The following is a 12,281-nucleotide window of genomic DNA, read 5'->3' on the forward strand; positions in this document are numbered from 1 at the left end:
AAACCACTCGCCACAGGAAAATCCTTTACTCAAGACAAAACAACTTTTGGTTTAGATCGTTGCAGTGGCAAAATATTTGGATATTTACTTTTGCAAAGTAGTCCTAGGTTTCCCCCCGATCGGAACCAAACCAATGCGGAGATATTCTCTTGAGAGTAAATATCAATAATTATATATAAAAAAAAAAAACGTCACCATCACAAAGGGATGGCAAAATGTTCAAAAAAGGTGGGACCTCTTTTATGTGAGACCTCAGTCTGAGGTCACATGAAAAAAAAAAAAAAAAAAAAAAAGTTTTACTGTGTGATGCTGTAATAGGGGAAAACATATAAATAAATAAATAAATAAAACATCAGAAAGGCTATAACTATGCAACCGTTAGTCCAATTGACTTGAATATTAAAATGCTGTGTCTGTGTCCAAAATGCCACAACCGTCTATGAGGACATTTGTGACCCTGGACCACAAAACCAAGCATAAGGTTATATATATCTGAAAGCTGAATAAATCGGCTTTCCATTGGTGTGTGGTTTGATAGGACAATATTTGATTATTGAAAATGGCTCCATCTTTTGTAGTCCAGGGTGACATTTCGTCGCCTTAGAATTATAAGGTTCTATCTGCGTTCTGAGTGGTTTTGAGATATTGAGCTTTAAAGATTTTACATTTCATACAGCAAAAACGATACGGGGAACAAGTTTCTTTCCTACATGATAATGACAGGGACCCTAAATGTATTCTAAATGTACAATATCAAAATCCTCTTAAATTTTAAAATGAGGATTTTAGGAACAGGTCAAATGCAGATAGAACCTTCTAATTCTAAAAAGTAATTTTTCTGCTTGGAATTATAAAGTTCTATCTCGCAAAACATTAATTAAAGCAACTGTTTTCAAGAAATACGCCTAAATACTTTAATTTTTAGTTTTAGTTTACTTATAATTTGTTTTAAAACATAAATTAGTGTTGTAACAATGTGTCAACATGTATGAGTAAATTTAATGCTTTTCACACGTATTTCATACTTCCTTACCTTTATAAAACTTATAATGGTTTCGATTTGAGCAGATGATTTTACCATAACTGCCATCGTCAGATATTATTATTTGTTTTATGTCTGCGGTAATTATAAGTTAAAAACAATTGCGTCATCATTATATTTTAAACAGTGCCGCTTTGAGGAATAAAGGTGAATTGCACTTGATTCTGCAGACGTGTAATTGTTGTTTAATGTTAATCTTTGCTGCTGTTACGGAGCAGTCTGGCGACATGACAAAGAAAGTTGATCCTGATTGGTCCTCTTGTTTGCATTCGAAGCGCTGATTGGCTCACAGATAGAACCTTATAGAACCAAGTTAAAGTTCGACTCTGTAGATAGAACCTTTTTGTTTTCTTAATAAAACGTCCTAAAATGTACACAACTTTAAAAAAAAAAAAAAACATTACATAATGTAAATAAGTTGTCACAGAATAAGAATATTTGAATTGCTCAATTTTGACAAAAATGTCAAACAGAACCTTATAATTCCAAGGTGACGATTTATGTATTGTGAAAAAAACATGCCAATGAACATTAAGCACCTATTAGACAAGGCTGATCAGAATGAAACTCGGTGGGCCTGTTTGACTAATGGCCCTATAGGTCTATGAGAAATTTAAAACAAATTGACCACTTGGGGTGGCATCGTGCTTTTCAAGTGAGTAAAAGAATATATGTAATATGACTTTTCACACATGCACACAATAATTATACCTGATAAACCTGATAGTCTGATAGAATTTATCATTTTTATCAAGTTTTTTATGGATCTTGTACTATAGGTGTCACTGATTGAAGGTTAAAAACTCCATATTTAGTCATTTTACTTTAGTTTTTTTATTTATTCTGAAATTTTTATTTAAATTTACAAAAATGTGTTTGATCTTTCTTTTAATTTATGTCTATAGACACAACTGTACAGTATTGTACATAACTGTACTGTACTAGTAGTATGAGCACATAGTTAAAGTGAAGTTTGCTTTAGTAAATACCTCTAGTAAGAAAAACAACCTACAATGGGGACTCAATAAATACTGCAATGGAGCATTTCTCTGTGGGTTTTAGAAAACAAAAACTTGACTAGAATATGTCAGCACTTTCTACTGCAATAAATGTTATAAAAGAAGCACCATGTTATACATATTCTTTACGCAAACCTAATGAAATCTGTGTACATAATATATAAGTGCATTTAATGGATGAGGGAAGAATATTAATAATCTCAGGAGTATTTTTTTACATTGACTGTTCATTAGCATCCTGTTTTCTCTGCTCCATTAGCTTTACATTATTCTCTGACTGTCTACAACCAAATTAGCAGTAAACCCCAACAACACCAGCTCAATAAACCACCTGTGGAGGTATTGATATATAATTTTTTCAACACCTTACCTCATTAAAACCAATGCTTTCAATGACTTGTGCAAACCCTAGATAATCACTGTCTAATTCTTCGAAACAAACCTGCAGCTGCTGCTCTCTAAAGAAACCCTGCAAAGTAAACTTCATAAACAGATTGAGGGCGTAATCGATAAAGCCATTGAGTTTTGCTTAAACTTCCACATATCATCCACAACTCAAATGATTTTATCATTGTGTTACTATTTCATTGGCTGTGAATCTTCTCTTTCCTCAGTGTCACATCTGATCAATCCTGGAGTTATGGACCAGTGCTCAACTGTTCTGGGCACTCATAAAGATTCACTTAATGGATTTTTCCATTGGCACAGGAACCACAATAGAATCTCACCCGTGCACTGGGAGGTGCTCCCTCTGAAAAGATGCTTTGTTTACTTATGAACCAGTCAGTTGTGGCACCACGTAAAATGCTTTGGAGTGTGTCCAATCAAAGACAATCCCTCTGCTGAGCGGCTGACAAGTTGGCACACTTTCAAAATACATTGTCAGATAATTAGTTTAGTCAGTATTTTTCCTGAAGCAATATTAAAACCTGCTTAAAACAAGATTACTTCAGAGAAAACCCTTGTGAAAAAGTATACTTTAGAAAAAATTACAGTATACATTTATATTAATTTCCATTAGTTGGAATAATATGAATAGTTAACTTAAAAAACTTAAAAATTAACATTTACTCACCCTCAGGCCATTCAAAATGTTGAGGTTTTTTTTTTTTTTTTTTTTATAGATTTGGAAAAAAATGCATTACATCACTTACTTGCCAATGGATATTCTACAGTGAATGGATGCCATCAGAACAAGAGTCCAAACAGCTGATAAAAACATAACAATCCACAAGTAATTGACACAACTTCATCAATTAATGAAGCAAATGAAGTGTCTTAAGAAGCAAAAAGCAGTGTGCTTGCAATAAACAAATCCATCAAGACATTTTTAACTTCAAACTGTTGCTTCCAGCTAAAATACCAGTCCAGAATATTGCTTTCTCTAGTGGGAAGTTGTTTCATCTGAATCAGGGAAAATATACAAGCAAACAAGTGAAAACAGTCAAAATATGCCCTTTTTTACTGAAGGAAGCATTTTTAGTAATATTGGATACTATTTTGGCTAGCAACAATTTAAAGTTAATATGCCTTATTGACTTGGTTTTGTTTGTTACAAACGTGTGGTTTACAAGATGGGCTTCACAAGATGGACTGGAGTCTTGTGGATGCACATGCAGAAAAGTTTATAACTGGACAGACGAGAAGGTCTAGAAAGGTAGTCGTCACAATAAGTGAGAAATATTGACCATGGACCATGCATTTTAAAAACAAAGAAGTAGAACAATGTCTACAAGAAAAAAAGAGTCCATAACAAAACCCAAATCAACATTGGTTTGGCTTTTTTAAGAGATGGCAAAAACACAGATAGAAAAACTAAATAAACATTAAAATATGTCCTGATATGGCTTCTTTTGTACTCAACAGGTAAGATACCAATAGGCAGCCATGAAGTTCTCCAACAGTAATAAGTTAAATTATATACCTTTAGCTATTGTACAGGGTCATTTCATTATAGGTGTCACGCATCAGTCAGTCCTCACTCAGCTCATCATCACAGATCACCGTCACCTGGATCCAATCACCCGCGCACCTGTCCTCAATCATCCTCCTCACCATAAAACCACGCTCCACACACCACTCAGGGTCCGGGCTCGTTCTAGCGAAAGCGGACTGCTAGTGTCTCTCTACGAGTCTCACTATCTGAAAACTTACCTTATTGTACTTACCTGAACTCTGTCTCGTTCCAGTCTTCCCAGTTCCAGTCTTCTGTGTCTTCCCAGTTCCAGTCGTCAGTGGTGTGTGGCCGTAAGCTGACGTCCACGTCAGCGGAGGTTTGTGGATTCACGGACTCTTCAGAATTCCTCCGTCAGTCGTTCTTGGAATCCACCCGTCTCGCCATCTGAAAAGAAAAGGATCAGTTACTCACTTCACGTTTCAACCCGGCTCAAAAACCTTCCCCTCAAGTCATACTCACCATCTCAGGATCTCCTCTCACCTCCGGCACTGCTGCTTTTAAAATAAACATCACCTTTACTTATACTTACCTTGTTGTCCCGTCTGCTTCATAACAGGAAGCCCGGACCGATAACAGTAAGCAGCATGTGCAACCCCGATCCAGAGCCCAGCCAGCAGCCATCACCCTACAGCACGGAGCACCAGCCAGAGCCCGCCGCAGCCGCAGCACCAAGATCTGCCGCATTTAAAGCGACAGAGGACGTCGCGACTGACCAGGTGTGTGAGCCGGCTAGCGTCACCGTGGGAGTACTCGTGGTGATCGAGGGCTTAGAGGGAAGCCCCGCCCACACTCCTAACCCTGAGGGTGAGCTGAAACTGCGCTGTGGAGGATATTATGAGGAATTACTGGAGATATTTGAAGCAGATTTAATAGACTGGTTTGGAGAAATAATTTCCTACCCTCCTGAGTCCCCGCTGGTTCCGCCCAGCCGTCCTGAGTCCCCGCTGGTTCCGCCCAGCCGTCCTGAGTCCCCGCTGGTTCCGCCCAGCCGTCCAGAATCTCCGCCAGTCTCATCCAGTCTTCCAGAGTCTCCGATGGTTCCGCCCAGTCATCCAGAGTCTTCTCCGGTCTTGTCAAGTTCTCCAGAATCTCCGCTGGTTCCGTCAAATGCTCCAAGGTCTCCGAAGTTCTCACCCAGCCTCCCTCTCCCGCCTCCACGCAAGCCAACCAGTCCTCAAGCCCTGTCTCCACTGCCGCCCGTCTGTCCCACAGCTCACCCTCAGGCAGCGCCACCTAGGAGTGTGGTTCCATCGTGGGACATCCAGGCTCCAGCTGCGCCAAGACGGGTCGTTCCCCAGTCCCTGCCTACATCCTCCGAGTCCTGGACTCCACCTCGATCCTCCGACCCTTCGGCTCCGCCTTGGCTCCTGGCTCCCTCATCTCCACCGTGGCCCGTCATCCCACCAGCTCCACCGGGCTCCCTCGTCTCTCCGGCTCCGCCTTGGTCAGTCGTTGACCATCCGTCGCCTCAGGACTCCACTCCTCCGGCTTCACCTCGTCATTCCGTCCCTCCGGCTCCGTCAGGCTCCTCCTTCCCTCCAGCTCCGCCTATGTCCTCTGTCGCTCCGGTGTCACAGCGGTCTGCCGGAGCCCCAGCTCTGCCTCGGTCCCCTGAGCCTTCTGCGTCACCTTGGCCCTCCAGACCTGCGATGTCACCCTGGCTCTCCGGCTGCTCCTGGCTCACCTTCTCCAGAGGCTTCATCTCCGTTGCTCGTCCCCAGGGTGTCGTGGACCAATTCTCCACCATGGCTCCTCCCTCCCTCAACTCCGCCCTGGGGCGTCATCCTGGCTGGGCTCTGGACCAACCATCCGGCTCCTCCTACTCCTGACTGCATTCTGGCTCCTTCCTCCTTCCACTCCACCCTGGCCTCACGTTCCAGAGCATATGTCCATCTCCAGTTCGTCACCTGCTCCACACCCGCCACCTGAACCCCCACCCTCCCTCCGCTGGTGTATCCGTTTCGGCGCGAGGACGCGCCGTTCCGGGAGGGGGGCCATATGTCACGCATCAGTCAGTCCTCACTCAGCTCATCATCACAGATCACCGTCACCTGGATCCAATCACCCGCGCACCTGTCCTCAATCATCCTCCTCACCATAAAACCACGCTCCACACACCACTCAGGGTCCGGGCTCGTTCTAGCGAAAGCGGACTGCTAGTGTCTCTCTACGAGTCTCACTATCTGAAAACTTACCTTATTGTACTTACCTGAACTCTGTCTCGTTCCAGTCTTCCCAGTTCCAGTCTTCTGTGTCTTCCCAGTTCCAGTCGTCAGTGGTGTGTGGCCGTAAGCTGACGTCCACGTCAGCGGAGGTTTGTGGATTCACGGACTCTTCAGAATTCCTCCGTCAGTCGTTCTTGGAATCCACCCGTCTCGCCATCTGAAAAGAAAAGGATCAGTTACTCACTTCACGTTTCAACCCGGCTCAAAAACCTTCCCCTCAAGTCATACTCACCATCTCAGGATCTCCTCTCACCTCCGGCACTGCTGCTTTTAAAATAAACATCACCTTTACTTATACTTACCTTGTTGTCCCGTCTGCTTCATAACAATAGGTTGATGTAGTGCTGTGCTGGATTTTATTTTCAAGGCAGGACCGTGTAATTTATAAACCTAATGGGTCAGCAAATTACTGTCATCATCTGACTAAATAGTCGACCTGCAACTATTTCCATCTAAACTGGTTATGTATTGAGCCTGTACATTGATCGTGTTTTATCCAAATATTCAGAACTGAAAGCTTTATTTAAAATAAAAATCAATGCTTCCAATTACTCTAAACAATGTTCTTCTACAAGATGCATGAGGTTTTTTTTATTTATAAACTGCTAGATGGCCAAAAGCTATGAAGTGTACTTTAAAAAGCTGCATGGTTTGCAGCATCACAGGGTCCAAAGTTATGCTGGACCCTGTGTTACTCTGAAAATCTTTTTACAACTCTTCAGTTATTGCCATAGTGGAGAAATGACAGGAAACAAAAGGGAACAGAATTAGAGAAATGTCACAACATTGCCAACATCGCCAATAAGAAAAAAATAAAATAAAATAAATAATAATAAAAAAAAATTTACAAAGGGTTATACTTTATTTTACAGTGTGTGTACAATTTGTACTTACACCTAAGAATGTGTAGTAGATACAGAAAGTTTAGAAATATGGAAAGTACTACATGTAAGGTAACTACATTGGTTAGGGTTAGGGCTAGGTTCAGGGTTAGTACCTAGTTATTAACCTAGTTAAGTACAAAGTAGGTAAATGCGGAAAAAGTGTTACCATAAAAAGTACTTGTAAAATGTTTCTAAACATCTTGCTTTATTTAGGCCTACTGGTACATTATTTCTGAATGTAATAATAAAATGCAACTGAAAGCCTTTCAGTTGACTTTTGTCCTTTCAATTTTATACGAGTAGCATTCATGCAGCACATTTTTTTTAAATATCTTGGAATTGTTTGTACTTTAATTTCTTTAAAGCGTTGACAGTTTTTCCTTTGGTTTAATACATTTGGCCAAAATCTTATGCTGTATTGGTCATGACTAGACATAAGATACCAGACTAAGTCTCTCTTATTTATTTATTTATTTTATTTTATTTTGAGTAAAGAAAATGCTGTACTTTTATTATTATTATTATTATTATTATTATTATTATTATTATTATTATTATTATTATTATAGACAAAAAACAAAACAAAACAAAAAAACAAATAACATTATTAACCAGACTTTTTCTACTGAAACCAATAATGGAATGTAATAATACAGAATAATTTTTAAGTCCTGCTGGAATAAAAGGGGGGAAAAATGCTGTAAAACTGGAGCTTATGAAGTTCCACACTGGGGCTAAATATGGATGGGCTTGTATCCACGGAAGTGTAGTGCATTGACTGAATTGAGCTCCACATTAGTGTGAGTAAATCACAGACAGAACTGCAGGTTGCCATGACTGTATAATGCTTAGAGTGTGGTCAGAACACAACAGCTTGTTACCGTTGATTAATGGACACAACCAGGTACCATCCGTTAATGGCAATGCAGGCAACTGTGTCAGAGAAACGCCACTGCAGGTGGCCAAATGAGGGGAAATTGCAACTATCTGTCTGCAGCCAATAGCACATTAGAATCAGACCAACTTACAAGATTCCCAGTGGACACTTTATTGTGACTTACATTAGTGAAAAAGGAATTGTTGTTGTTTATGTGTGTTGTGATGTTTTCTATAATAATGTATTGTAGTGTAATGTATTTTTGTATTTAAACTATTACTCCCTAAGTCAATAAGACTCAGGCTGAAGGAAATGTAAATTTATGTCTGTACACTAGAGGGTACAGCTCAAACAAACCATTCAAACCATCCTTACTGGATTGCATGAAAAATAGAACGTAAGAGAAGAAAGTTCAGCACTACAAATACAAATGTAATGTTCATCTGAAGTCACGTTTGCTTATTAATAAGATCCCTGAAGGCCAACAGTAAAGACATTGGTAAATAAAATGGGATAAAATACATAAAGGATATTTATGTTATTTAAAATTTTTAATTATTGCAGGTTTGTATTCCACTGTTTTTAGAATACTGAATCTATTTAATATATTTGCCTGTGTTGCATCACAGATTTTACAATAGACATCACATCCAGATCCAATTTGTAATATAATCAAATATCTGCTTGTATTATTGTCAATGGACGGTTTCAAATGATTTATTAATTCTTACACAATACTCTACCATGTGTGTAGTCTTCCATTTTATGCAAGGTGATTGTCAGCATTGCCATTGTTGGCATGCTGCTCAAGTTTTAACTCCTGGAGGAATAATCTAGGCTAGGTCTTCCAACATGACAATGACCCAAAGCACACAGCCAGGAAAACCAAGGAGTGGCACCGTAAGAAGCATATCAAGGTTCTGGAGTGGCCTAGCCAGTCTCCAGACCTAAATCCAATAGAAAATCTTTGGGGGGAGCTGAAACTCCGTGTTGCTCAGCGACAGCCCCGAAACCTGACAGATCTAGGTAAGATCTGTATGGAGGAGTGGGCCAAAATCCCTCCTGCAGTGTGTGCAAACCTGGTGAAGAACTACAGGAACTGTTTGACCTCTGTAATTGTTAACAAAGGCTTTTGTACCAAATATTAAACATTTTTGACTCAAGTGATCAAATACTTGACACAGAAATTCACAAATAAATTGTTAAAAAAATCATACAATGTGATTTCCGGATTTGTATTTTTAGATTCTGTCTCTCACAGTGGAAATGCACCTATGCTGAAAATTGTAGACCCCTCCATGATTTCTAAGTAAGAGAACTTGCAAAATTGCAGGGGTGATCAAATCCTTATTGACCCACTGTATACTAGTGTAGATATATCAAAACTTTAAAAAATTGACTCTTATGATGGGTTTTTTGGTCCTGGGTCACATATATACTGTAATGTAAAACTGATGATACAATCTGCAGATGTTCTATCCATGCTTGTAACTGTAATTTCAGGCTGAAAATCCAAATGGTGTCATGCCTTATGAATGTCAGTTAATGTGTACTGTTGTTTGTATAATTACTTGTATAGTTACAAGACTGTCAAATGTATACAAATCTGTCCCACACAATAACGCTAGATGATGACGTCACATGCAATATGGTGTGTTCCTTAAAAGGGCACTAACCAGCTTCAAGCTGAATCTCCCCTAGGGCTGCATTATATCTTAGGTTGTTTTCTGACTTACACAGCCAATGGACTTGAGATCATAATATTCCATCTTTCAATAAATACTGTATTGGGACACACTTCCTAATTATTGAATTCAGGTATTTCAATTAGAACGCCCCCTCACGATATGTCTCTCGCACGTCCGAAAACGATGAAGCAAATTTTCAAACAGACGTTATCTTTATTAACAAACTGCATATTTGAACTATAAACAAGTACATTCTCGCCTGAAAACATCTTAAAACTACATTCCGTGACACAAAAAGAGTAATATTTATAAAATGATACGGGATTTGGACATCCGCCATGACACTCGAAAAAAAAAAAAAAAAACGGTCCCGGCTAGAACGCGGAGTGATACAAAATTGTGAAAGGGCATTCCTGTAGCGATACCAGTAGAATATCTCACGGTTCTCAACCAATCAGATTTGAGAACCTGAACGAACTGTTGTATAAATATATATATATATATATATATATATATATATATATATATATATATATACATACAGTTGCAATCAAAATTATTCAACCCCCCCAGAGACTGCAGTACTGTTATGAAGCAGACGGGACAACAAGGTAAGTGAAACAATAATGTTTATTTATAGAGAGCAGCGATGTCGAAGATGTGAGAAGACCCAATCCTAGGTGAGTATGGCAGACGATGAGAGGTAGGAGTTGAGTGAACTTGGTACTGAATGGGATTATATCCTTCCTTGCAGGATCCAGATAGCAGAGAAGGGAATGCTGATTCCTTGAACGGAGCAGAGGATGACTTACGGCACACACCACGTTGAACTGCCGATGGGAACACTCGGAGGACTGGACTCAGAAGACTGGAACTTGGGAAACAGGAACTTGGAAAACTGGAACGAGACAGAGTTCAGGTAAGTACTTTCAGGTAACGATAGGATAGCGAGACTCTTGGGAAGAGTGACACTACAGTCCGCTTTCGTGGAACGAGCCCGGACATAGAGTGGTGTGTGGCGTGAGTATTTATAGGTGGCTGTGATGATGACGTGCAGGTGCCGGTGATCAGAATTCAGGTGATGGTGATCTGGGTGTGATTGAGGGTGTGGAACCTGGCCAATCCGTGACACTACCCCCCTCCCCAGGGCCCGCTCCTGAGGGCCGAAATCTTCTGCGCCGTGGTGGTCTCCCTCGTCCCCTAGGTGCAGGAAACTCCGGATGAGCGGTGTGGAATTCCTCGGTGAGCGTGGGATCGAGGATGTCTTCTCTTGGGACCCATGACCTCTCTTCAGGTCCATACCCCTCCCAATCCACCAGATATTCTAGGAGACCACCACGACGACGAGATCGGAGGATTTCCCGGACGGAATAGATGGCGCCGTCATCCAGCATCAGGGGGGGAGGAGGTTCCTCTTCATGGCCAGGCTCTGTGGAGGAAGTGAGAGGTGGGTGAAATGGTTTTAAGAGGGAGACATGGAATGTAGGATGGATACGGTATTCCGGAGGGAGTTGAAGTCTGTAAGTGACCGGGTTTACCTGTTCCAGGACTTGGAAAGGACCAACAAACCTGGGACTTAACTTTTTGGAGGGCAGCCGCCCCACTTCCTGGATCTTCCTCTCCGTCTGGCCGTTGGTCTGCGGATGGTAGCCAGAGGAGAGGCTGACGGTCACACCTAGGAGCCGGAAGAAGGACTTCCAAAGACGGGAGATGAATTGTGGACCGCGATCTGATACCACATCTTCAGGTATGCCGTAATGACGGAAGACATTATTGAAAAGGAGCTCCGCAGTTTCGAAGGCCGTGGGTAGCCCTCTCAGGGGTAGGAGCTTGCAAAACTTTGAGAAGCGGTCCACAATCACCAAGATGCAGGTGTTTCCATCCGACTCCGGCAGATCCGTCATGAAATCGACCCCTAGGTGTGACCAGGGGCGGTTCGGGATCGGCAAGGGATGGAGCTTCCCTGCTGGTAAGTGTCTTGGATTCTTGGACATAGCACATTCACGGCAGCCCTTGACGTAACGCTGCACATCCCTTGCCATCCCAGGCCACCAGAAGCGTTCGGACAACAGCGAGAGGGTGTTGTTGGTCCCGGGGTGCCCAGTGCCTAGGGAAGTGTGGATGGAACGAATGAGATCTACCCGTTGCGTCCTGGGGATGTAGCGACGATCAGGGGGACAGCCCGGCGGAGGACGAGGAACAGGAGTAGCGACACTAGGAGGGGCTGACCACTCTATGGGGCTGACAATAATCTTGTCTGGGAGGATGGATCCTGGAAGTTCATGGACATTGGAGGAATCATGGATACGAGATAAGGCATCGGCTCTGACATTTTTGGGACCAGGACGGTAGGAGATGGTAAACTGAAATCTTGAAAAGAAGAGTACCCAGCGGGCCTGGCGTGGACATAGGCGTTTGGCATCACGGAGGTATTGGAGGTTTTTGTGATCGGTAAGTACCAGAAATGGATGATTGGCCCCCTCCAGCCAGTGTCGCCACTCCTCCAGGGCAAGTTTAATGGCCAGGAGTTCCCTATTGCCGATGTCATAATTCCTCTCCGCCGGGTTGAACTTCCGGGAGAAGTAGGCA

Source organism: Garra rufa, chromosome 19 (genome assembly GCF_049309525.1).
Source record: "Garra rufa chromosome 19, GarRuf1.0, whole genome shotgun sequence".
Taxonomy (NCBI): Eukaryota; Metazoa; Chordata; class Actinopteri; order Cypriniformes; family Cyprinidae; genus Garra; species Garra rufa.